At 41.2% G+C, this 26761-nt stretch overlaps 1 non-coding gene and 1 pseudogene across 1 annotated transcript; one reads left to right on the forward strand and one right to left on the reverse strand.

Moving 5' to 3' along the window:
* Positions 1-3192: 3192 nt before the first annotated feature.
* LOC112400344 (small nucleolar RNA U3) lies at positions 3193-3403 on the reverse strand. Its single transcript, XR_003003383.1, has one exon. It is a non-coding gene; the product is annotated as a small nucleolar RNA U3 (small nucleolar RNA).
* On the forward strand, positions 3250-24769 carry LOC112400293 (zinc finger protein 426-like; annotated as a pseudogene).
* The last annotated feature ends 1992 nt before the right edge of the window (positions 24770-26761 follow it).

Consider the following 26761-nt stretch of genomic DNA (forward strand, 5'->3'; position numbering starts at 1 on the left):
GCAGGAGTTGAAGGTCAGCCACTGCAGTGGCTAGTGACTTCATTCTTGTAGAACCAGAAGGCAAGTGACAATTTTTAGTTGGCAGTCTATTATTGTGACTTTGGACAAAAAACAATCATGGGCATCTCTTCATTTCCCTCCTGAGTTTGAGACCAGTCACAGGAATCAGCAATGAAAACGTCAGCTTCATGGCCCATAAAAGCAGGACTGAAACACGTGGCTCCACTATGCAGCCTGGTGGGTTTTCTGATATTTCACCCCTAAAATTGCCAGACCTACTCGGGCATGGCAGAGCTGGTCAACCACAAGGCTCCTGTAGATGCTTACTGCATGGCCCCAGCCTGATCAAAATACCCTCTGCCTGGGGCCCAGAAGACTCCAAAAGGCAGAGAGAAAGGGTGTGAACCGTTCAAACTCAGCTCCTTCTTCCAAACCCACTATTCAGATAAAGTGTGTGCACGTGTATGTGCAGAGAGGGATCAGAACTGTTGCTTCAGCTGAAATTCCCCCCACTCGGACCCAGGGAGCCAGAGGAATGGAGTTTCTGCCCTAACTCAGACTAAAGTAGATGCATACCTGTTTAAAAACTTTTTTTGATTTTTTAAAAATAAATTTATTTATTTACATATTTTTGGCTGTGTTGGGTCTTCGTTGCTTGCACGCTGGCTTTCTGCAGTTGAGGCGAGCGGGGGCTAGTCTTTGTTGCGGTGTGCGGGTTTCTCATTGCGGTGGCTTCTGTCACTGCGGAGCACGGGCTCTAGGCACGCGGGCTTCAGTAGTTGTGGCACATGGGCTCAATAGTTGTGGCTTGAGGGCTTAGTTGCTCCACGGCATGGAGAATCTTCCCGGACCAGGGATCGAACCCGTGACCCCTGCATTGGCAGGCGGATTCTTAACCACTGCGCCACCAGGGAAGTCCCCATACCTGTTTTGTGTCTATCTCAGCCTATCGACAAGGATGCTATCAGCTAGGGATGCCTGGAGCACTCACCTGGGCCCAGACTAAATGCAGCGAGCCTCCACAGACATTTCCCCAACCTGAGCCACTGCTATGTGGCTGGACTGGCCCTTATGGTTTCTTATTATGATTGTGATGAAATAAATTTATTTTAAGGCTGGACAAGAAAAAATTAAACATAAGATTCTCTCTCTGCCCATTTGGGCCACTACCTCCTCTCCTTTGTGTACAATGTGCTTCTGCATTATACATTAACCAGACCTCCTTAGAAGACACAAGAATACCTGCCCGATTGTAAAGAGCAATTTTCTCCTGGCACCAGCAAGGTAACTCCTTGGGAGATAACATTGCTTTCTTAATCTTGTAAAAGGTCACAATGACTAACTATTTGCCTTGTACGTGCAGATCTGTACTGTGTGAACTCTCAGCATGTCACTTTGATGTATAACCTTTTTCTCAAAAAAATGTATCTAACTGTGCTTTGACCTGTAGCTGGTGGAAAAGTCCTCAGAGCTTTCTGAAAGACTGTCTCCCAGGTTATAATCCTCAGGTTGGCTAGAATAAAATTCTCTATTTCTTTATTAGATTGGCTACTAATTTTTTTTTCACTGAGAATTTCAAGAAGCACCTCAGCAACAATCCACAGGGAACCTGAAAAAACAAGGTTTATTAGTCACAGGTTCTAAAAGGTACGAGGGCATGCCTAAGGTCTCAGATAGAAGGAGATAGGAAGCACAGACCTGGGTTCTGTCTTTCTTGGGGTGGAGGGTGGGGTGACAAGTATTTTAAGGTTTCACTCTGTATTGGTGAATTTAAAACATAAGAGCAGGAACTAGGGGGCAGGAAGAGAAAAATGCGATCACTTAAACAATCAGTTATCTAGGTTGCCCAGGGATCGCTAAAAGAGGACCTTCGTGGATGGGGCAGCCTTGTTTCTATCTGGTTGTTTAGCTAGTAACTGTGTTATGCAACCGGTAATAGATTTATCTGAAACGGTATCTTTGAAATAGATGCCTCAGTAATCAAAAGCTAATGTCAGCCATGTACACTGCATCTCCTTAAATGCAAAGATATCCCCTGAGCTTCTTGGGGAGAAACTCCCCCAACAAAAGAAGAGCCTTTTTCTGCCTAACTCGTTAAGATGCTTGCAGATCTCGTCGGAGTGTTCTCCCTCTTGCAACAACCATTTTGAATGAAGTCTCCTCTTGCCAATGTCCAGAATTATTTTTATTTGACAATACAGAACAAACAAAAATCCTCATTTTTAAAAAATATCTATATATTTCTTTTATTATTTGGTTGCGCTAGGTCTTAGTTGTGGCAGGCGGGCTCCTTAGTTGTGGCATGTGAACTCTTAGTTGCAGCATGCATGTGGGACCTAATTCCCTGACCAGGGATTGAACCTGGGCCCCCTGCATTGGGATCACAGAGTCTTAACCACTGCACCACCAGGGAAGTCCCTCAGAGTCATTCTTGACTCCTTGCCCCCAAACTACACAACAAATCCATCAGCAGACAGTCATCGGCTCTGCCTTATTTCTAGCATCAGAGCACTGTCCCACTCCTTCCAACCTCCCCTGCCACCTTTGTCCAGACATCTTCATCTGTCATCAGGATTATTGCCTTAACTTTCTAATTGTCCTCCCCAATTCTATATTTGCTTCCATGGAGTCACACACAAGACAGAGATCTTTTAAAAATATACATCAGATAACGTAGCTCAAAACCCTTCAGGGGCTCCCCACCGCACTCAGAGTAAAACCCAAAATTCTTACAGTTGCCCAGATGGCCTCATATGATCTGACTCTGTTACTTCTCTGATGTTATCTCCTGCTGGTCTCCAACCTTCACAATTCACTTCAACCATTTTAGGTATTGAGCTTCTGCTGTTAGTCAAAGAGGCCAAACTTTTCCTGCCTCAGGACGTTTGCACTTGCTGTTCATTCTTCCTCCAGAAATTCTCACAGTCCCCAAATTCCTTCAGCCTGATTGCTGGGGGTAATGTGGAAATACTGTGTCTAGATAACTCTGGGCCTTAGTTTTCCCATTTGCCAAACCGTCGCTCTTCCCCGCTGCAAGCCCAAGCACTAAACACTGTTAGAACCCAAAGATATAGTGGTAAGGAAAAATGCTTTTTTTAAAAAAATCTTTTTTCTCTTTTTTTCTCTTTTTGCTTATTCTTTTCTTTTTTATTTTTTAATTTAAAAATTTTTATTATTCTTATTTATTTTTTTACTCAGATGGCATTCTCTCCCTCTCACTCTCCCAAAGGAAGAGAAGAGCGGTCATCAATGGCTAATGGCAGCTGCAGAAGCAACACCAATAACCAGCTTCATGCTCAGGACAGAACACCACACCTCCTCCTCGTGGTTTCAGGTGCTCTACACATTCAGAGAAACTTCTCTAGAAACGACCTATAGAAATGATCCCTGAAAGTACAGTCTTGAAAAATGCTTTCTTAAAATGAGAACTTTCCAATAAGGAAAGGAAAGTTTTATGGTTGATTTCAAAAGTAGCCAGTTGAGATAGAATCTAATACCCTTGATTCCCAGCAGATGGCAGCACATCACCAGATTTGCCATGTAAATTATTCACTATAACTTCTTGGGACTTCCCTGGTGGCACACTGGTTAAGAATCCGCCTGCCAGTGCAGGGGACACAGATTCCAGTCCTGGTCCGGAAAGATCCCACATGCCGCGGAGCAACTAAGCCCACGCACCACAACTACTGAGCCTGTGCTCTAGAGCCTGTGAGCCACAACTACTGAGCCTGTGTGCCACAACTATTGAAGCCCGTGTGCCTGGAGCCCATGCTCCGCAACAAGAGAAGCCACCGCAATGAGAAGCCTGCACACTGCAAAGAAGAGTAGCCCCTGCTCTCCGCAACTAGAGAAAGCCTGTGAGCAGCAATGAAGACCCAACGCAACCAAAAATAAATAAATTTATTTGAAAAATATTATAATTTCATAACACAGGAATTAAGAGAAGCTGCTAACATTTGTATTCCTCTTCACCCTTCATAAGGGGAAAAATGAAAGGAATTCGTATTTGTTGAATATCCACTTTATCAGCAGGAAACTCTGAACCTATGATTTAAATCAGAGCACATCCCTCATCTCTCAGAACTCCCCAAAAATAGTCAAATGGGAAATGAAACGAAAATTTAGATGTATGTATGTACAGTGTCTAGGAGTTAACCTAATAGAAAGATACACCCACTGAAGAAGAAAACTTTAAACTTTAACACCCTAAAGAAGAAACAGGGTAAACAGAGGATGATCCCTTTGTGGACAGATACCTTCCTAAACCTGGTGTTCTGTTGTATAAGGGTCTCGGGAATGGTAGAGAAAAGGAGCAAGAAAAGCCTGTATTGGATATCCTGAGGACTGGCCAACTAGAAGCGAGGCCCCGCCCAAGCCCCGCCCTCACACCTGAACCCCTCCCCCAGCTCAGACCCTGAGCCTGGAGCCCGGTTCAGCCCCGCCCACCAGATCCTGTACCTACGCCCAGCCTCGCCTTCTAGGATTGGTCTTCAGCCCCGGTCACGCCCCCAGGCCTTATCTCTGCCCAGGCCACGCCCTCCAAGAATCTTTCTCCTCTCTAGCTCCGTCCACTTACCTTGGTAAGTGGCGCCAGGCTGGAGCGATTTCAGGAACATGGCCGCCCCTCTGGCTTCTTTAGGCTCCTCCCTAGGGCCCCGCCCCTTTCCGGCTCACAAAACCGGAAGCGAAGTGGGAATCAGCGGGCCTGCAGCCTCAGCGGGCGTCAAGGTCACTCAGCAGAGGTATGGACTGCCGGCTTGGGGGGTGGGTCAGGGTCACTGGGTAGGTTCAGTCCTGCCCCAGTAGTGCTTTTTTCCCGACCCACTGGGGTGGGGGAAGAGCTGAAGTGGAATTACGTTCAGGTGACGCTGGGCCTCTATTTTCTCATCTTTCAAACTGTTGTCCACCCTCCCGTCCACAAGCACAAGGCAGATGTTATAACCCAAAGGTATGGTGGGATGAGAAAATGCTTCTTTATTTTATTTTATTTTATTTTTTTTGAAAATGCTTCTTTAAATGAGAACTTTCAAAACGACATGGGCATGGATGATGGCAAACTACCTGCACACACCCTAATCTTGTCAGCAACCCCACCCTTGAACTATTGCTGTAAAACTCCTCATCAAAAAACAAAAACAAAACCAAAACCTCCTCATCAAATCCTCCTGGGTCGGGACACATAGTTTTTCAAGGCAGGAGCCCACTGTGTCCCCCTTTGCCTGGCAAAGCAGTAAAGCTATCCTTTTCTACTTCACCCAAAACTCTGTCTCTGAGGTTCGATTCGGCACCAGTGTACAGAGAAGCAGAGCTTTCGGCATTAATTGCCTCACCACCAGCCAATCAGAAGAATGTCCACGAGCTGATCACACCCTCCTCTTTGAACCATTACTATAAAGCTTCTCACTACCTGATCTCAGATGGCCTCCGCCTGCAGCGGCTTGAAGCAGGATTTTTGGTTCCCTGGCCAGAGATTGAAGTCAGGCTGTGGCAGTGAGAGCACTGAATCCTAGCCACTAGACCAATGGCCAGTGATAAGGCCCTGGCCCATCAGTTTTGTAGAAATAAATTTCCACAAAGAGACAAAGAGTAGTGAAAGAAGTAAAGTGTTTATTAGGAGGAAAAAGAGTACGTGTGGATAGATACACGGGCGGACTCGGAGAGTCGTGCCCTCATGGTAGTTTGAATCACGTATACGGGGCATTTCTTCTGAGTTTCCTTTGGCCAATCATCTTGCTTTGCCTGGTTCTGAGTCCGTATTTGGTTTGTCTTAGGGCCCTCCCATGTGTGCGAGGGCATCTCTTAGCTGAGATGGATTCCAGTGAAGAGGCCTATGGATAGGTTGACATCACTCCCTTTTTGACCTCCAAGGAGACTTTCTGCACATGTACAGTTGGGAAGGTCTCCTTGACCTTGAGAATGAGAAATATGGGAGAAGTTAACTGTATGCTGCCCACAAGCACGGTCTTTATCTTTTATTTGCACAGGGTTCAGCCTCTCCTATACTTCTCCTGCTATTTTCTTCATCTTGGAGTATCTGCCATGGGAAAAATAAAAAACAGAATAAATACTCAAGGAAGAAAAACACATAGCTAACAGAAAAATGTCACTACTTTGAATACCCGAAGAAATCAATGATTAGAGTTTAGCACGGTGACCAATATAAATTTTAAAAAAATAAGGGGAAATAAAGGTTGAATAAAGGATTGATTGAGTGGAGGAGATGATGCTGAAAGCTCAGCTTCTCTGTACAAAGGTACCGAATCAAACCTCAGAGACGGGTTTTGGGTGAAGTATCAATAGAAAAGAATAGTTTTATTGCTTTGCCAGGCAAAGGGGGCCACAATGGGCTCCTGCCTTGAAAAACTATGTGTCCCCTCCCAGGAGGATTTGATAAGGAGTTTTATAACAATACTTCCCAAGGGTGGGGTTGCTGACAAGATTAGGGTGTGTGCAGGGGCTCAGGTAGTCTCCCAATCTTGATGAGCTTCTCTGGTCCCTTTAATCTTGCCTCAGGTGGTTTCTTGGCTGCTCCTCCCTTGATTAGCAACTGTTTGAGTCCGCTCTTGAGAAGGTCATAGAGTCTGGAGTCTTGCCTACAAGAAATGGGGGACAAAAAAGAGACCTCCATGCCCCAGGCCCTCCCGCTCAGTTTCATAGATAGCCTATCTCATGGATTGGCAGGCTTATCAATATGGGAGACTCATTCTAAAGGCTCCAGGATGTTGAGGACAGGCAGGTAGATAAGCTTTTGAGGAGCGACCTGGTGGGTGAGTATCCACCCCCAACCTCTCCTTTCTGGTCCCTAAGCCAGCACTGGGCCTCCTCCTGCACCAGCACCACTTCTGGGTATGGGGCCGCCCTCTCCTCACAGCCCCGCCCACAGGCCTAGTTCTAGCCTAAGTTTGGCTCGTTGGGCCTGTTTCTGCTTCCAGAACCCAGGCTGAGCCAACTTCAAGACCTCCAGCACCAACTACAATTCCCTGCCAGCAATGGTTGAACTTGATTGGCAGCCAGTCCCGGGGCCCCGCCCCCTACGGCCGAGGCAGGAAGCGGAAGTAGCGTCGCTGGTCGGTGGCAGTCTTCTGCCTCGTGGCCCAGTTCTTGGTGGAGCAAGTCGCTGTAGTCGTCGTGTGGTTCAGCGTGTCCTTTGTGAGGCTTGCGTCAAGGGAGGGCTCTGGGATGCGAGGAGGGCGATAAAGGACAGGTTTGGGCTAGGCCACCACGGCGCTGCCTTAGAAAGACCTGCTCTCTCCGCTCGTGTCCTCCGGGACCTGAACCGCTGCGTTTAGCCGGTGAGACGTGCGGTAAGGGCGCTTCTGCGGCGTGTTGTCATTCACTGTGTTTCCCTATTCTAAAGCCTCCACTCCGTTTTTTGTGACTTTCCTCCACGAGGAAAAGAATTTTCGCTGTTCTGGTCAACAGTTGCTCCAGCTCCCCACCTCCTCCGGGTGTCACGAACCTGGCGATCCTAACGTGTTGCTCTGAGTATTAGGGAGAGTTGGTTTAAAAGGCCGGTTCTTTTTGTATGAAAAAGAATATTTCATCTGAGAATTTGGGTTTGTCTTCCCGTGTTCTTTATTTTTGAATATTACATAGAGGTAGATAAAATACTTTCTCAGGTGTCAAGGGTATGCGTATTTCTGTATATAAATGTAAACGTATGTAGATCACAGATCTTTCTTCTAATAAAAAGCAAGAGTACTCAGTCTTCTCGTCATCTGAGCTTCCTGGGGCTGTACATGCCCACAGAGTGAAAACGAACCTCCAGGAGATGTGGCGTAGGCTTTATGATACTAGTTCCAGAATGAGGAACCATAAACAGGGTGTTCGGACTAAGCGTGTTTTTTCTCCATATATATATATTTTTTTTTGGTAAAATCTTAAACCTCAAGAAAATGTGAACATCCAGTACAATGAATGTTCTTTGTAGTAGATTCACTTATTTTTAGCATTGTACATGTGCCAACTTAAAAAAAATGCACAACGTGAGAGCTGTGAGTTAAGTTTTATTTGGGGCCCGAGAGACAGCATCTCAGATAGCTCTGAGTAACTGCTCCAAAGAGGTAGGGGGGGGAAGGTTAGTATATATGTGATTTTGGTATAGGGGGAGTACATGCAATCAAGCACATATTTTTTTGCAGAAGGTTTCTGCTAATCTTGTGAAGGTTACTGCTAGTCACGAGGAGCAGAGTCACCATGAAAGATTTTAGTGCTTTTCTAGATATGAGGAGATATAAGAACAGGGCTCATAAAATCGGTTCCTGAAAATATCTAACTATCTGAAGACCTGTTCTGCCAGTTTTCCCCAGAGCACAGAGTGCCTCATTTCTGCTCTCCATCCTGAATGCCTTCCAGGGGGTGTTAAAAGTCAGCAGCTGCAGCAGTTCATGATTTAATCCTTGTAGAGGTAGGTGGCAAGTGCCAATTTGTAGTTGACAGGGCCCCCTCATGGTCATAAATTCGACCATGCTTTGGGAGGCATTTCATGACCATTTTGTCCCACGGTGCTAGGAAGGCTCATTCCTAAGTTTGGCAAAGATTTTGCTGATAGGCCACTCAATGTGCTATTACTGGACTAGGTCTTATTAACAATAGCCAAAGGTCTCTGGATCACCTGTCTTACTAGTCTGTTCCAAGAAAAAAAAATTCCCTCTTATTGCATCTTCCCATATCTAGAGTTACACTATTACAATCATTGATCCCATACAGAATTATATACTTGATCAACTGCTTCAAGTTGCCTAGGCATCATTATTTTTGTTGGAGGCTCAGTCACACATTTGGAAATACAAGAAACAATAATCCTGTTAAACAGGCAAACTACAAATAACATAGCTAGCAGTATTATTAAAGTCATAAGTAAGAATTAAGCCAAGAACTTCCATTAGGTGCGGCCCAGTATATTCCCAGGTCATCTGACTTAGTCTGTTCTGTACTAATCCTTACTTTTCAGGGAAATTATGTGTTGGCACTGTCCATAAGGCTCCCAGCCCAACTTCCTGGTGTTACTAGGCTGGTCATCCTTGGTATCATTTAATTGTTCCCAAGATAAAGGAGGGTCTTAAAACTTAAATGACCATAGCCTGGGGTTAACCACATAAATCCATACCATAATTGTGAGAGGTTTTATTCCTTGGCTGAAATTTTGCTTGTTGCTCTAACTGAGCTTGAGTAACTTTAGAGGAAAATTCATTTTTATGGCCAGGGTCAGAGCAGGTATTATTAATTGGCTAGGTGAGAGGATCCCACCTAGTGTACCGATAGTGGCTTGAACAGGACTATAATTTCTTTCTTTTAGAATACATTTCCTAAGGGCCAACCAATTAGAGCCTTGGAGTGGAGAAATCCACCAAGGTAATCCAGAAGTACTAGACAAAGATAATTGGTCACAAACCCAACAATTGGATTGATTTTTAAAACTAGCATAGGATCATGCCCATGATAGAAAAACATTTGATTCATATGCAATGGTTCAAGAAGTCAAGAAAACATTATAAATGATCATATGAGTCAGGCCCAGTATCTTGGGCTAGCTGTCTACTTCTGATGTTGTCTTCTTCTCGTCCTGGTAGGAGTGTAGTTTGGACTAAGTGTGTTTTTTACTCACTTTTTTTTTTCTGGTAACATCTTAAACCTCAAGAAAATGTTAACATCCAGTACAATGAATGTTTGTTGTAGTAGGTTCACTTATTTTGAGCACTGTGCAGATTTGTTCTCTCGTAGATTTACGAATACATTGTATAGTGAGGTGTTTGAGTGTAAGTTGAAAATAAATTGCATACGTGCTACTTGACTTTTAAGAACGTGGTAAGGCTTCTCCTAAAGATATGGGCATTATTCTAGTAAAATCATAATATCATTATTTCACACAAGGAAAGTAAAAATAACAATGTCTTCTAATATCTACTCTAAAAGATTAACTTACCTGCGTTGTTCCAAAATATGTTTTGGGTAGTTTTGGGATCTACAACCCAATCAGGGTTTATATATGACAATTGTTTATGCCTTTTAGTCTGTTTTAACCTAGATCACTTGCTGTTGTTTGTCTATTATATTCATTATATTGACTCTTTGACGAGTCATATGCCTTCTTTTAGAAAGTCACACATTTTGATATTCCTGCTTCTATTTTCACAGTATGTTTAAGTTTTCCTTCATGTCTTGTATTTCCTGTCAGTTAGTAAATGGGTTCAGAGGAGAGGTTGGCAAGCTTTTGGTATGAACAGGTCCAGATAGTAAGTTCTTGATGCTTTGTGGGCTGTAAGGTATGGAATTACTCAGCTCTGCCTTTGTAGTGGGAGAACAGCCAAAGACCTAAGAAAACAAATGGGCATAGCTGTGATCCCAAGAAACTATTTACAAAAACATGCCTGTGACCAAAGTGTGCCACCTCCTGGTGTAGAAGCTTCAAAAGGTCATTTCAAAATATTTTGAAGGTGATGTTGTGTACATCAAATTGCATTCCATTGGAAAGATGTAAACTTATGACATCCCTTGGTTAGTGTAATAAGTTTGATTACTTGCTTAAGATAGTAATCACCAGAGCTCTCTATTTTAAAGATAGACTTTTCCATAAGAATAAAAGCATCTATGTGGGGTGATATTTTGATACTCAGAATCTTTTTCCCCTAGCAGTTGTTTTAGTATCTGTTAATAACCTGCAGTAAATAAGTTTCTAGGGTGTTTTTCTAGGTCAAAGGCAAGTATACATTTACTTTTGTTGGCTATTACAAATTCCCTTCCATAGATCTTGTGCCATTTTGTAGTTTCTGATCAACTTTTAAAAAATATCTAAAATTATGGAGAAACATAAGGAACAAATTTTAGTTTTTTAAAAAAATTTTTCCATTTTGTTATGGTTCATTATCAGAAATAATGGATACCTCTAAGTTTCTTGGTGGAGAATCCATCACACCTAAAACATGAAAATTATGTAGTACTCAGTATCTAATAAAAGGGAAGAGGAACAGTGGAATCAACAAATATTTAATAATAGTGATGACAGTTGCTTGGCTCTGGTTAAGATTTCCTTTTAAGTGTAACAAATTTTAGTTTTAACTTCAAGACACTTGTTTTCAAAAATAATATCCTATCCACTTTCAGTTTTTTAAAAAAATTTATTGAAGTATAGTTGATCTACAATGTTAATTTCTCCTGTACAGCAAAGTGACTCAGTTGCATATGTATGTGTGTCTGTGTGTGTGTGTGTGTGTGTGTGTGTGTATATATATATATATACACACATATATATACACAAACACTTTTTCATATACTTTTCCATTATGGTTTATCACAGGATATTGAATATAATTCCCTGTGCATAGGACCTTGTTGTTCATCCATCCTACTAGTTTGCATCTGGTAATCCCTAACTCTCAATCCCTCCCTCCCCCAACCCCTTCCCCCCTTGGCAACCACAAATCTGCTCTCTCTGTTTTTTTTTTTTTTGTAGATATGTTCCTTTGTGTTGTATTTCAGACTCCACAGATAAGTGATATCATATAGTATGTGTCTTTCTCTTTCTGACTTTGCTGCAAATGACATTATTTTTATGGCTGAGTAATATCCCATTGTATGTATATACCATATCTTCTTTATTCATTCATCTGTCAATGGACATTTAGGTTGTTTCCATGTCTTTGCTACTGTAAATAGTGCTGCTACAAACATAGCGGTGCATGTACCTTTTTTTTTTTTTTCGGTACACGGGCCTCTCACCGCTGCGGCCCTTCCCGCTGCGGAGCACAGGCTCCGGACGCGCAGGCCCAGCGGCCATGGCTCACGGGCCCAGTCGCTCCACGGTACGTGGGATCCTCCCGGACTGGGGCATGAACCCGCGTCCCCTGCATCGGCAGGTGGACTCTCAACCACTGCGCCACCAGGGAAGCCCTGCATGTATCTTTTTGAATTATAGTTTTGCCTGGATATATACCCAGGAGTGGGATTGCTGGATCATATGGTAACTCTACTTTTAGTTTTTGAGGAACCTCCATACTATTTTCCATAATGCCTGTACCAAATTACATTCCCACCAACAGTGTAAGAGGGTTCACTTTTCTCCACACCCTCTCCAACATTTATTATTTGTAGACTTTATAATGATGGCCATTCTGACTGGTGTGAAGTGGTACCTCATGTTGTTTTGATTTGCATTTCTCTAATAATTAGTGATGATGAGCATCTTTTCATGTGCCTATTGGCCATCTGTATGTCTGCTTTGGAGAAATGTCTATTTAGGTCTTCTGCCCATTTTTCGATTGGGTTGTTTGTTTTTTGTTATTGAGTTGTATGAGCTGTTTGCATATTTTGGAAATTAAGCACTTGTTGGTTGCATCATTTGCAAATAATTTCTCCCAGTCCATAGGTTGTCTTTTCATTTTGTTTATGGTTTCTTTTGCTGTGCAAAAGCTTATAAGTTTGATTAGGTCCTATTTGTTTATTTTTCCTTTTATTTCTATTGCTTTGGGAAACTGACCTAAGGAAACATTGGTAATATTTATGTCAGAAAATGTTTTGCCTGTGTTCTCTTCTAGGAGTTTTATGGTGTCATGTCTTATATTTAAGTCTTTAAGCCAGTTTGAGGTTATTTTTGTGTATGGTGTGTGGGTGTGTTCTAAATTCACTGATTTTACATGCTTCTGTCCAACCTTTCCAACACCACTTGCTGAGTAGACTATCTTTTTCTCATTGTATATTCTCACCTCCTTTGTCGAAGGTGTGTAGGTTTATTTCTTGGCCCTTTATTCTGTTCCATTGATCCGTATGTCTGTTTTGGTGCCAGTACCATGCTGTTTTGATTACTGTAGCTTTTAGTATTGTCTGAAGTCTGGGAGGGTTATGCTTTCTGCTTTGTTCTTTTTTCTCAGGTTTGCTTTGGCAATTCTGGGTCTTTTATGGTTCCATATAAATTTTAGGATTATTTGTTCTAGTTCTGTGAAAAATGTCATGGGTAATTTGATAGGGATTGCATTAAATCTGTAGATTGCTTTGGGTAGTATGGCCATTTAAACAATATTAATTCTTCCAATCCAAGAGCATGGGATATCTTTCCATTTCTTTGAAGCATCTTCTATATGATTTATTAATGGTTTTAGTTCTCAGCACGTAAGTCTTTCACCTCCTTGGTGAGGTTTATTCCTAAGTATTTTTTTGGATGTGATTTTAAAAGGGATTGTTTGCTTACATTCCCTTTCTGATATTTCATTGTTAACATAAAGAAATGCTTCTGATTTCTGTACGTTAATCTTGTATCCTGCTACCTTGCTGAATTCATTTATCAGTTCTAGTAGTTTTTGTGTGGAGTCTTTAGGGTTTTCTATATATAGTATTCTGTCATCTGCATATAAATGACAATTTTACCTCTTCCCTACCAATTTGAATACATTTTATCTCTTTTTCATGTCTGATTACTGTGGCTAGGACTTCCAATACTATGTTGAAGAGAAGTGGTGAGAGGGGGTATCCTTGTCTTGCTTCAAATTTTACCGGGAAGGCTTTCAGCTTTTATTATATCGGCTGTGGGTTTGTCATAAAAAGCTTTTATTATGTTGAGATATGTTCCTTCTATACCCACTTTGGTAAGAGTTTTTGTCATGAATCGATGTTGAATTTTATCGAATGTTTTTTCTTCATCTATTGAGATGATCATGTGGTTTCTGTCTTTTGTTGATGTGGTGTATCACGTTGATTGATTTGTGTATGTTGAACCATCCTTGTGACCCTGGGATGAATCTAACTTGGTCAAGGTATATGATCTTTTTTTATGTGTTGTTGGATTCGGTTTGCTAATATTTTGTTGAGAATTTTTGCATCAGTATAAAAGATATTGGCCTGTAATTTTCTTTTTTGGTATTGTCTTTATCTGGTTTTGGTATCAGGGCAATGGTGGCTTCATAGAATGTCTTTGGGAGTGTTCCTTTGTCTTCAGTCTTTTGGAAGAGTTTGAGAAGGATCAGTATAAATTCTTCTATGTTTAGTAGAATTCTCTTGTGAAGCCATCTGGCCCTGGACTTTTGTTTGTAGAGAGTTTTGTTTGTTTGTTTTTAAATTACAGATTTTACTTCACTTCTAGTGATTGATCTCTTCAAGTTCTGTATTTCTTCTTGATTCAGTTATGGTGAGCTGTATGTTTCTAGAAAGTTGTCCGTTTCTTCTAGGTTGTCAAATTTTGGGGCATATAATTGTTTGTAGTATTCTTTTCTTTTTCTTTTTTTTATATTTCTGTGATATCAGTTGTGATTTCTCTTTCATTTTTATTTTGTTTATTTGTGTCTTCTCTCTTTTCTTCATGGTGAGCCTGGCCAGAGGTTTGTCAATTTTGTTTACCTTTTCAAAGAACCAGCTCTTAGTTTTATTAATTTTTTTCTATTGTTTTTTAATCTGTATTTTATTTATTTCTTCTCTGATCTTTATTATGTCCTTCCTTCTGCTAACTCTAGGTTTTGTTTTTTCTTCTTTTTCTAATTCTTTTAGGTGGTGACTTTGGTTGTTTATTTGAGATTTTTCTTGTTTCTTAAAGAAGACCCAGCTCTAACTTACCTCTAAGAACTGCTTTTGCTGCATCCCATAGATATTGTATGGTGTTTTCATTGTCATTTGCCTCAAGGTATTTTTAGATATCTTCTTTGATTTCATCATTGACCCATTGGTTTTTTAGTAGCATGTTGTTTAGTCTCCATGTAATTGATTTCTTCTTGATTCTTTTTCTGTGGTTGATTTCTAGGTTCATGTCACTGTGGTCAGAAAAGATTCTTGAAATAATTTCTATACTCTTAAATTTGTTGAGGCTTGTTTTCTGCCCTAGTATGTGGTCAATCCTAGAGAATGTTCCATGTACACTTGAAAAGAATGTGTATTCTGTCTTTTTTGGACGTAATGTCCTGAAAATATCATTTAAGTCTAACTGTTCTTTTGTATCATTTAGGATCTCTGTTGTCTTACTGATTTTCCATCTTGAAGATCTGTCCATTGATGTGAATGGGGTGTTAAACTCTCCTATTATTATTATACTCCCATCAGTTTCTTCCTTTATGTCTGTTAGTATTTGTTTATGTATTTGAGTGCTCCTATATTCGTTGATGAGTGTGATATCCTCTCCTTGTGTCAATCCTTTTATCATTGGATAGTGTTCTTTATCTTTCTTTATAGCCTTTGTTTAAAAGTGTATTTTGTCTGATATGAGTATTGTGACCCTCATTTTCTTGTCATTTCTGTTTGCAGGAAATATCTTTTTCCATCCCCTCACTCTCAATCTATGTGTGTCCTTTGCCCTAAAGTGGGTCTCTTGTAGGCAGCATATTGTAGGCTCTTGTTTTTTTTTTTTTTATCCAATCTGTCACTCTGTGCCTTTTGATTGGAGCCTTTTGTCCATTGACATTAAATGTAATTATTAATAGGTATGTATTTATTGCCATTTTAAACATTGTTTTCTTATTGATTTTATATTTCTTCTTTGTTCCTTTTTTTTTCCTTTTGTGGTTTGATGATTTTCTTTTGTATTATGCTTATGTTCTTTTCTGTTTTTGTGAATCTATTGTATATTTTTGATTCATGGTTACCCTGCTTTTCAAGTATGTTAACACTTTCCTATATCTACTTGCCTTAGACAGGTAATCATATAGGCTCCAACATTCTAGAAAAAAAATCTACATTTTTAAATTCTCCTCCCCTACATTTTATGACTTTGATGCCCTCTTTTACATCTTCATGTTTATCCTTTTGCTGTTCATTGTGGGCATCATCGTTTTCACATAAATTTTTTTTAAAATCTGTGTACTGGCTTATTTAAGTGATTTACTTTCCAATTTTGATTTTCTCTTATAGATTCTTACTTCTTTTCCATTTAGAGAAGATCTTTAAATATTTCCTTTAGGATAGATTTAGTATTGCTGTATTTGTTTAGTTTTTGCTTGTCTGAGAAATTCTTGATATCTCCTCCTATTCTAAGTGATAATCTTGCTGGGTAGAGTATCCTAGGTTGCAGATTTTTCCCTTTCTGGACTTTGAATATATCTTTCCACTCCCTTTTGGCCTGCAACATTTCTGTAGAGAAATCAGCTGATATCCTTATGGGGGTTTTCTTGTAATTAACTCTTTGTTTTTCTCCTGCTGCCTTTACAATCGTCTCTTTAACTTTTGCCATTTTTTATTATAATATGTCTTGGTATGGGTCTATTTGGGTTTATCTTGTTTGGGACCCTCTGTTCTTCCTGTGCATAGATATCTGTTTCCTTTAGGTTTGGGAACTTTTCAGCCATAATTTCTTCAAATACATTTTCAATCCCCTTTTCTTCTTTCTTCTCCTTCTGGGATCCCTATTGTGCATAGATTGGCATGCTTTATATTATGTCATAGTTCTCTTATAGTGTTTTCTTTTGGCTTTCTGCTGGCTGTTCTGATTGGGAGATTTCCATTATTGTATCTTCCAGATCTCTTATTCATTTTTCTGCATTATTCATTCTGCTTATTCATTGTCTTTAGCTCAGCTTTTGTCTTGGTGAATGAATTTTCTAATTTTTCTTGGCTCCTGCTTATAGTTTCTAGTTCCTTTTTACAGTAATCTGCATTTCTATCAGTAGTCCTCAATTCCTTCAATATTTTATCTCCTTTTTGACCTCAGTGTCTATTAGACTGAAGAGGTCTCTTGTACTGTTTGTTCTTTCAGGGGAATTCTCTTGATCTTTTAATTGGGAGTGGTTCCTCTGCTTCATTTCACTTATATTTTTCTTGATCTATGAGCTTAGGAGAAACAATTATTTACTGTGGTCTTGGAGGGCTATTTTTATGTGGCGGCATCCTTGGATAGCCTGTGTAGGTTTAATATTTTTTGGTGCGAGAGCTGTTTTCAGTGTGGATGCCTGCTGCCTCTTTCCTCAGTGTACGCTGGCCATTATCCCTTTGATAGGAGGAGTAACTGGTGTTGTGGTGACCACAGCCTGCACTGGATATTGAGTGGTGCCTCCTCTTTGCTCTGTGGTTGTCACTGCCATGTCAGGGGCCTATTCCCTAGTTGTTGAATAGAAACCCCTAGATCCATTTCTGAGTTGCACTTCTGATCTGTGGTTTGAGGTGGATGGGATTGGAGCCCTCCCACTGGGAGAGAAGCCACTGAATATACCTCTGCCAGAGGTGTTCACTGGTGAGTATGCTCTGTTGTGTCACCTGTCATCTGTTGTGTGGGCTCACAAAGTACACTGTTGTTGGCACTGCCCTCAGCCCCGTGTCAACCTTGGAGATGCTGGCAGTTAGCCCTGGTGTCCCTCAGGTATTGTTTTCACAAGGCCACCAGCACAGATCCACTGAAGTCAGGTCCCAGGACTGCAATAGTCATGCACTGGGACCTACTGTGGGAGCTATGGAGACAGCTTAGACCCTGGCCTGGCCCAGCCCCTGCGTGCATGTGTCCACGAAGCCCACAACTGCTAGGGCTAGTCCTGTCCCAGCTGCAGGAGCATTCATACACTCAGATGTCCTGCAGATGCTGAATTTACAAAGCTGGTGGTGGAGGTGTAAATCTGCAGCTCATGCTGCCCAGGAGAGAGATTTCATCCCTGCTTCCCAAGTCGTACGGTCCCTGGGGCTCAGCTGTGGTTTCAGCCTCACCTCTGTAAGCGGTCAACCCACTAGCAGCTGGGGAGCAGGAACCCCTGAGGCGGTGATTGGGGCATGCTTCCTGGAGCCCGCATAAGCAGGAGCTGGCACATGGAGAAACAGGCTGTAATGGCATCCGTTTCCCTTCCTTCATGTGAAATGAACCCATTACTTTCTTCCTGATGGGAAGCTTGGCTCACCACCCCCTTTTCTGGCTGCAGGTGAGACAAGGCTACTCTGGCTTTTCACAGTAGTAGTGTGTATTTATGTGAGATTTCTTGAGTGTGCAGGGATATTTGGGAATTTCGAGCTAGAGTGGAATGACTTCAGGCAGTGGCTGGGAGAATTATGATTATCTCTGGGTGCTCATGCCTTCTTTCTTTTCTTCTATGTGTTGTTTCTAAGGATAGTTTCTGCCTTTCTGAGGAAAAGATAAGGCAGACAGGATGATGGCTGAGTGTTTGAGAAATTGTTCTCGGTTAAGGAGACAGTGTGGGTAAGAAGAAAATGTATTCTTCTACAAAATGACCTACTGCATCCACCAGATGGACACATTTTGTTTTGGTGTCCAGAGCTTCTTAAAGAAATAAAGTCATTGCAAACTGAATCCCTGATGAATTCCCTCCGAAACTGGAGGCTCCTACTGGTGACAGATTACCCTGAATAATCTCAGTATTTCAGTAATTACCTCCTAATATTGCCTCTCATGATGGTGACTGCATATTTTTAATTTTGCTTGGTGTTCTTACATAGTAAGGAAGATGACTGCATTTCTCAAAGAATGTATTCATTCATCAGCATTTAGAAGTGTCTCCAATTGGCTTAGGTCTGTGCTGCAAGAAGGAAATAAAATGCTTTTAGGCTCATTCTATTGAGATAAGTTCATGTGTTACATGTTCCTTTAGAGCTGTAGCTGAAGGATATCATGAGTGAGTGAGTGTAGATAGAAGAGAACCTAGGACCAGTGTGTCCTGGGGGAGATGATGAGAGACCTTGAGTCCCTCTGTTGACATGGGTCACCGGTCTCCATTCCCCACTGAACATTGGTGGAGGTCTTACTTTACTGAAGCTAGTATGTGTGTGATGGTTTAGAATTCAGTGACCTTCGCTGATGTAGCTGTGGACTTCACCCAGGAAGAGTGGACTATACTGGACCCCTTTCAGAGAACGCTTATAGAGATGTGATGCTGGAGAACTACAAGAACCTGACCACAGCAGGTACAGCTGCCACCATTCTTGTAGCCTCTTAGGGAACAGATGTATATGATGCACCTTCTGTGTTGCATGGTGGGTGATGTTAAATCTGAACACAGTGGAAAGTAACAGACACTGGTCTCTACATGAATGGTTTTCAATTTGGGTGGTTTGTGTAAAAATGTGGTTCTAGGACTAGAGCATCACTATCAGTCTTAGAAATAGGCCTTCTCTTTCTCCACTTATTGAATCAAACTTTGGCCTTGGGGCCCAGTCATCTATGTCGTAATAAACACTGGACTTGATTCTCTTGGACACCAAATGTTGACAGTCACTGGTGTATTGATTTCCCCATGTGAACGAACATCTCTTTTTGCACTTCATTTCCCATTTCAAAAAAGTCTTAAGCTTTGTAATTGTGTATAGCAATCTGAACGTGGGCTTCAGGGGCCAGAGAGAAATGATCTTTTTGGAGAACAGAAAGAGGCGAATTTTCATTTTTATCTCTTCTGAAATAATTTTACCACTTTTTTGGAAATACAGGACCTGAGTCATTGGACAGTTTCTCATATTTTGCAGGAGCTTTTTCCATTAATATATCTTTGCTCATGAGCAGGGTATCAATTGTTCAAACTCTCTCTGATCTCTAGGTTGGAACAAGAAGATTTGAGGACAGTGGAGAGAATAGGAGTCCTCCAAAGTGAGTGATTCCCTGGTCAATGAAAATTTCAGTGTCTTTGGAATTATAATAAGGAAACATGAAGTGTTACGAAAACATAACCCTCAGAATGGGAGAAAATATTTGCAAATGAAGAAACTGACAAAGGATTAATCTCCAAAATTTACAAGCAGCTCATGCAGATCAATATTAAAAAAACCAAACACCCCAATCCAAAAATGGGCAGAAGACCTAAATAAACATTCCTCCATAGAAGATATACAGATTGCCAACAGACACATGAAAGAATGCTCAACAATCTAGAGAATGGACTTGATACGGGGAAGGGCAAGGGTAAGCTGTGACAAAGTGAGAGAGTGGCATGGACATATATACACTACCAAACATAAAATAGATAGCTAGTGGGAAGCAGCCGCATAGCACAGGGAGATCAGCTCGGTGCTTTGTGACCACCTAGAGGGGTGAGATTGGGAGGGAGGGAGATGCAAGAGGGAAGAGATATGGAGACATATGTATAACTGATTCACTTTGTTATAAAGCAGAAACTAACACACCATCTTAAAGCAATTATACTCCAATAAAGATGTTAAAAAAAATAGAAACATGTCAAGATGTGCTTTCTCTCAAAAGGCTGAGGTCATTGGTCTCTGATGTTTTAGGATATATTCAAATTGTCATACGTACTTACTTCACATTTACTCAAAATTTCCTCTGAGTTCACAAAATGGCTTGTTCTGTTTCTTTTTTAGTTTATCATTTTTATGTATGCTATTTTTCCAAACATCTCTCCTTTCCTTTACTGATAATATTTAGTCTTTTTTCCCCATCATATCTTTTTAATTAGCTACTGTATTTTGACTTTGCATTCCTAGCATTCTTAAACATTTGGCAAACCCAAACTCCTCAAATCTGTTATGTGGTTTTTTTTGGTATCTTTAATTTGGAAGCAAATAAAATGATATTATTTTTAACTTCTTCAACGTACTCTTTGTTTCTGGAAACTCTTATATTATTCTTTTTTTTAATGGGAAATGCAACTTAAAATCAAAGGCTCAACAATTCAGCAGGATATTCTGGGGGGAAAAACATCTGTTGGGATGGAAACAGTAACGTTGGTAAGTTTGAAACATCATATCATTTTTCCAAATTTAGAAAAGAATGGGAATTTTATTAGTTATGGCATGAGCACAAGTGATAGATGTTTGCGATAAGTGGCATTCTCCCAGGGGAGAGCGATGTCTCTGGCGAGGTATTCTGAATACAGTAAGTCCCCTACATATGAACCTTCAAGTTGTGAACTTTCAAAGATGCAAATGTGCGTTTGCATGTCCAATCACGTAAGTTAGTTCACGTGTCTGGCGTATATTGTCACATGCGTTCATCCTCTATAAGTGGTTGTGCTTTTGTGTACTGTACAGTACTGTATACAGTACAGTAGTACAGTATCTTTATTTCAATCCCAGGATGTCTGGAAGGAAGCATAAAAGCAGTGGTGATATAGCTGGTACTTCTAAGAAGTGCCAAGTGTTAACAATGGAAACATACAAGTGAAAATAATTGAGAGAATGGAGTGAGGCTAAAAGATGGTAGACGTCACTTGTTCTTACAACATGAATCATTCAACCATTGGCATGATTCTAAAGAACAAGGACAAGATCATGGATCATGTGAAGTCTGCTGTGCCAATGATGTCAATAATAATATCGAAGAAATGTGGAAAAGTGATGGAGGAGATGGAGAAACCTCTCAGGGTGTGGATGCAGGATCAGCATCAGCGTCGAGTCCTGCTCAGCTTAATGCTGATTCAAGAGAAAGCTAAAAGTCTTTATGAAGACTTGAAGAAGTAACATGGCGAAGAATCAGAGGGCCATGATTCTTCACACCAGGGAAGTCCCCTGAGCAGGTTTTTAATGTGGATGAGACAGGACTGTACTGGAAGAGGATGCCAGACTGAAGTTACATCAGTAAGGAGGAAAAGATGCCAGGCTACAAAGCAGCAAAAGGTAGGCTAAGACTTCCCTGGTGGCACAGTGGTTAAGAAGCCACCTGCCAATGCAGGGGACACGGGTTCGATCCCTGGTCCGGGAAGATCCCCCATCCCACAGAGCAGCTAAGCCCGTGAGCCACAACTACTGAGCCCACATGCCTAGGGCCTGTGCTCCACAACAAGAGAAAGCACTGCAATGAGATACCCGCACACCGCAATGAAGAGTAGCCCCTGCTTGCCGCAACTAGAGAAAGCTCTTGCACAGCAATGAAGACCCAATGCAGCCAAAAATAAATAAATAAATTTATTTAAAAAAACCCCAAAAGGTAGGCTAACTCTGTTGTTTGGTGGCAGTGCTTCCAGGGATATGAAGCTGAAGCCTCTCTTAGTTTATCATTCAGAGAACCCAAGAGCCCTTAAAAGCATAGCCAAGGGCTTTCTTCCTGTTGTGTGGAAGAGTAACCCCAAAGCTTGGGTTACACAGGCCATTTTCCAGGACTGGTTTCTCCACCACTTTATACCGGAGGTAGAGAAATACTGCTTGGAGAAGGATGTCCCTTTTAACATTCTTTTGCTGCTTGACAGTGCTCTGTGCCACCCCCGATTCATGGACCACTTACATCCCAATGTCAAAGTAGTACACCTGCCACTGAATACTACATCGCTCATCCAACCTATGGACCAGGGAGTTAAAGTGACTTTCAAGAAATGTTATTTATGTCACACTTTTCGTCAGGCAGTAAAGGCAAGTGACAATCAGGAACAATCTTGTGACAATTTTGGAAGGACTGTAACATGTACAAGGCCATAAAAATCATTGTCTTTGCTTGGCATGAGGTTATGGCTATCACCATGAATGGGCTTTGGAAGAACCTTTGCCTGAAGTTTGTTCATGATTTTCATGGATTTGAGAAGGTGGATGAGTAGTCCAAAGAGGTCTTCAGCAACTTAGTGACCCTCAGGGAGAATCTGGAGCTAGATCTGCAAGAGGACAACTTCATTGAACTCCTTACTATAAAACATGAGGAGTTTACTAATGAAGACTAATGATGGAATTGGAGGCCCAGAGAAGGGATGAAGAGAGACAAGAGGAAGAAGAAGTAACTGAAGAACCAAAGAGATTCACCATGCAGGAAGTGGCAAGGGGATTTTCTTATTTATGGAGGCACTGTTAGATTTTGAAGCACAGGACCCGAATGTAGAATGGTACACAAAGGCTGCTGCAGCTGTTCAGAATGCAGTCCAGTGCTACTATGTCATCTATGATGAAGGAAAAAGAGCTATTACGTAGACATCACTGGATCATTTTTTCAAGAGGATAGGTAGAATTGAATCCAGCAAGGAACCAGAACCTGTGCTATCAGCATCAGGCATGAGTGAAATTGCAGCTTGCCCTCCGTCTCCTATTGCTGATGATTCTTCAACTCTACCATCTCCCACCTCCCCTCCCTCCTCCAGTCATTAATTCTTCTTGCCTGTTCACTTGATGCCAGCCCCTGTATGCCAGCTGTTGTACTGTACTACTGTACTTTTCAAGGTACTGTACTGTAAGATTAAAAATGTTTTATTTTTTGTGTTTGTTTTTTATGTATTATTTGTGTAAAAAGTATTATAAGCCTATTACAGTACAGTACTATACAACCGATTGTGTTAGTTGGGTACCTAGGCTAACTTTATTGGACTTATGAATGCGCTCTTGGAGAACTCATTTATATGTAGGGGACTTACTGTATTCTGAATATGATGAATTTGGAGACATCCTGAACCTACCTTGAAACTTGGTCCTTCAGAGTTCCTGGAAGTCCCACTTTCCACATATGTAACTAGGCATTGAGATTTTACAACAGTCCATGAAGCTGTACAGGATTATTTGAAGGTTGGAGTAGATGGAACATCATTCTGGCAGAAGGATTCCATCATTTAACTTGAAAGAAATCAACAGGGCAGAGGTGTATGAACGTAATAGAAATGGTAAAAGTCATCATCATCCTTGTAATGATGTTTCAAGTTTGACATGAGTAAGATCAATTAATGAGTCTGAACAATCTTTGCATCATCATTCATCTGTCCAACCACAGGTAAGAATCCACAATGGACGGGAACTCTATGACTGTGAGCAACATAGGAAAGACTTCAGTGAACACTGGAGAACTCAAAATGGAGGCAACACTTAACGAGCATAATGAGTATGGAAAAAGCTTCCTTACTCCACAGAAGAAAACCTTTACTGTTGAAAAGTATTCTGTGTTTAATCAGTGTGGAAAAGCCATCATCCTGACTCCAGATATTGTGGACGGGAAAACCAGCAGTGGAGAGAAAGCCTTGGAATGCAGTGATGGTGAGGAAGCCTGTGTGAATCAGCCTTCCCTTCAGGCACAAGTGGTAACTCAGAATGGGGAAAAACCCTGTGAACAGAAGTAACATGGGAGAGCTTCTGTTCACTCCACAAGCTGTGGTACACGTGTACGTGATCACACCACAAAAAAAAGGTTATGGGAGAAAGCAGTGTGGGATAGTCTGTAAATATCATACATCCATTAAAATTCACATGGGAACCCACACTGGACAGAAAACCTATAAATGTAAAGAACATGGGAAAGACTTTGTTAGTGCTTATTGGCTTATGGCATAGAAAATCTCATATTGGAGAGAGGCCCTTTATGTGTAAGGAATGTGGGAAAGCCTTCATTAGAGCTTCTCAACTTACTTTGCATATAAAGTCTCATACTGGAGAGGAGCCCTTTATATGTAAGGAATGTGGAAAGTCCTATAGGTATTCCTCATACTGCAAAAAATACATTCTTCTTCACACTGCAGCAACACTGTATAAATGCAGGGAATGTGAGAAGGCCTTCATTAGTTCTAGTCAACTTAGGAGACATGCAAAATCTCATAGTGGAGAGAAGCCCTTCCCATGTGAAGAATGTGGAAAATCCTTTAGAAGTTCCTCCGACCTTAAAATTCACATTCACGTTCACACTGCAATAAAACCCTACAAATAGGAGGAATGTGGGAAAGCCTTCATTTGGAATGCAGGCCTTTCTAGACATGTACAAACTCACAGTGGAGAAAACCTAAGGATGTAAACAACACGAGAAAGCCTTCAGTTATTGCAATTCCTTTTAGATACATGAAAAACTTACCCTCTAGAAAAATCCTATAAATGAACAATATGTAGGAAAGCCTTTAATTCTCTTATTCCTTTTGTCTTGAAAGAAATTACCTTGTCCTATCGATGTCAGGCACGTAGGAAAGCCCTCAGTAGTCCTGATTCACTTGACGTGAAAAGAGCACACTGGAGAGATGGTCTTCAAGCATAAGGAATGTGGGAAAGTCATCCATCTCACAACCCAGCCTGTTAGGGCTCACAGTGAAGCCATACTACTGCGAAACATGGTAAGCACTTTACTGTTTCCTCAGGGAAATATATATTCCTTAAATCTGGGAGATCTTGCAATGCAGAGGAACGCTACTAAGGTAAGATTTGTGGAAAACTGTACTTCTCCTGAATACTTTGATGTTGACTTGAGATCACACTGTGGAGAAGAACATTATGGATGTAAAAATATTGTAGAGTCATCATTTTTTTTTCCATTAGAATGTTACTCATCAGGAATTCCCTGGCAGTTCAGTGGTTAGGACTCAGTGCTTTCACTGCCGGGGCCTGGATGTGATCTCTGGTCAGGGAACTAAGATCCCGCAACCCATGCAGTGTGGCCAAAAGAAAAAGAGAAGAAAGAAAAAGGAATGTTATTCATCCATTGGACATGGGGTGATTTACAATTAAGAGAAATGAAATGTAGGAAATATGGGAAATGCTACCCTGAGTCTGAAATCTTAGGGTTTCTGTAAAAGGATAGTGTTCCGGTGGGTCCCAAAGATCTATTTTGAACATTTGTCATCTGGCCCTGACCTTTCCTGGGCAGTGGTACGTCTTTCTTTCTCCTCATCGTCAGGCCAGGCCAGTCTAGTTGCTACATCTTCCAGGCCACAGCCTGGCCAAAAGTGGGCCTAGAGGATTCACAGTTAATCCTCTTTGGACCCCCTGGTTTCTCTTTGTTGGGTGGACCTGGTTAAGACATTGCGAAGACAGGGACTGCACATTTTTTCATTGTGTTTCTGTGATTATTTTAAACATTTAGAGTTGACCTTTAAACCACAGAAGGTTACAAGATATCAAATAAGGAAATCTGAGGGATAAATGAATAAAAAATAAAAGCAAAACAAAAGAAATAATACCCAAAGGTAGTTCTCTGAGCAGATTCACATTGAGGAGACCCATTAAATACACAGACATTGGAGAACATCTGACTTGGCATTTGCCCTCCGCAAAGATGAGAGGGAGAGAGCAGACCTGTTTCAATTGAATTTTCCCAACTAAGATTTTCTTCAGGTTTCGCAGTAGTTAGGATTTATTCAGAGCTGTTTTTGCAGGGAAATCTTGACATTGTATTTCTAATCTTTTTTGGTTAAAGGTGTAATAGTCCATATTTACTTTCCTGTTCTGCCTTTATCTGCCCCAGAATATTTATGCCACTGTGGGTGTGTATGTAGGACCTTCCTTATTTTCTTGCCTCCTTCATTTCCCTCATATCACTTTTGAAGTGATATATTAATCATTACTTTTTAATCTACCTCCTACATCATATGGGATCGTCTAGGCCTCATACATTTTTTGTATACCTTGCTCATGCCTTCTCAGTTCCTAGCACAGGGACATAACTTATTTGCTAAGAGATTAAAGGAGAATGCCAGAGGGAAGAACTTAAAAGGAGATACAGGCCTCCAGGCTTCTCCAAGTTCCTTCATGGGAACATCAACTGGGTCAACTGAATAAAATATTTCATTCTTTTTCTCTTCATAATGCCCAGCAGCAGTTTATACTGTGTAAGCCATATATAGACTTTAAATTTTTTCTATAACCACAAGAAACCAAAAAGAAATAACTGAGATCTTTTTCTTTTCTTTTTTTTTTTTTGGCTGTGATGAGTTTTTGTTGCTACACGCAGGCTTTCCCTAGTTGTGGTGAGCGGGGGCTACTCTTCGTTGTGGTGCGCGGGCTTCTCATTGTGGTGGCTTCTCTTGTTGCAGAGCACGGGCTTCAGTAGTTGTGGCACGTGGGCTCAGTAGTTATGGCTTGCGGGCTCTAGAGTGTAGGCTCAGTAGTTGTGGCGCACGGGCTTAGTTGCTCTGTGGCATGTGGGAGCTTCCCGGACCAGGGCTCGAACTCATGTCCCCTACATTGGCAGGTGGATTCTTAACCACTACACTGCCAGGGAAGCCCCTGAGATCACTTTTAATAAATTTTATTT

Source organism: Neophocaena asiaeorientalis, unplaced genomic scaffold, assembly GCF_003031525.2.
Source record: "Neophocaena asiaeorientalis asiaeorientalis breed wild unplaced genomic scaffold, Neophocaena_asiaeorientalis_V1.1 scaffold357, whole genome shotgun sequence".
NCBI classification, from domain to species: domain Eukaryota; kingdom Metazoa; phylum Chordata; class Mammalia; order Artiodactyla; family Phocoenidae; genus Neophocaena; species Neophocaena asiaeorientalis.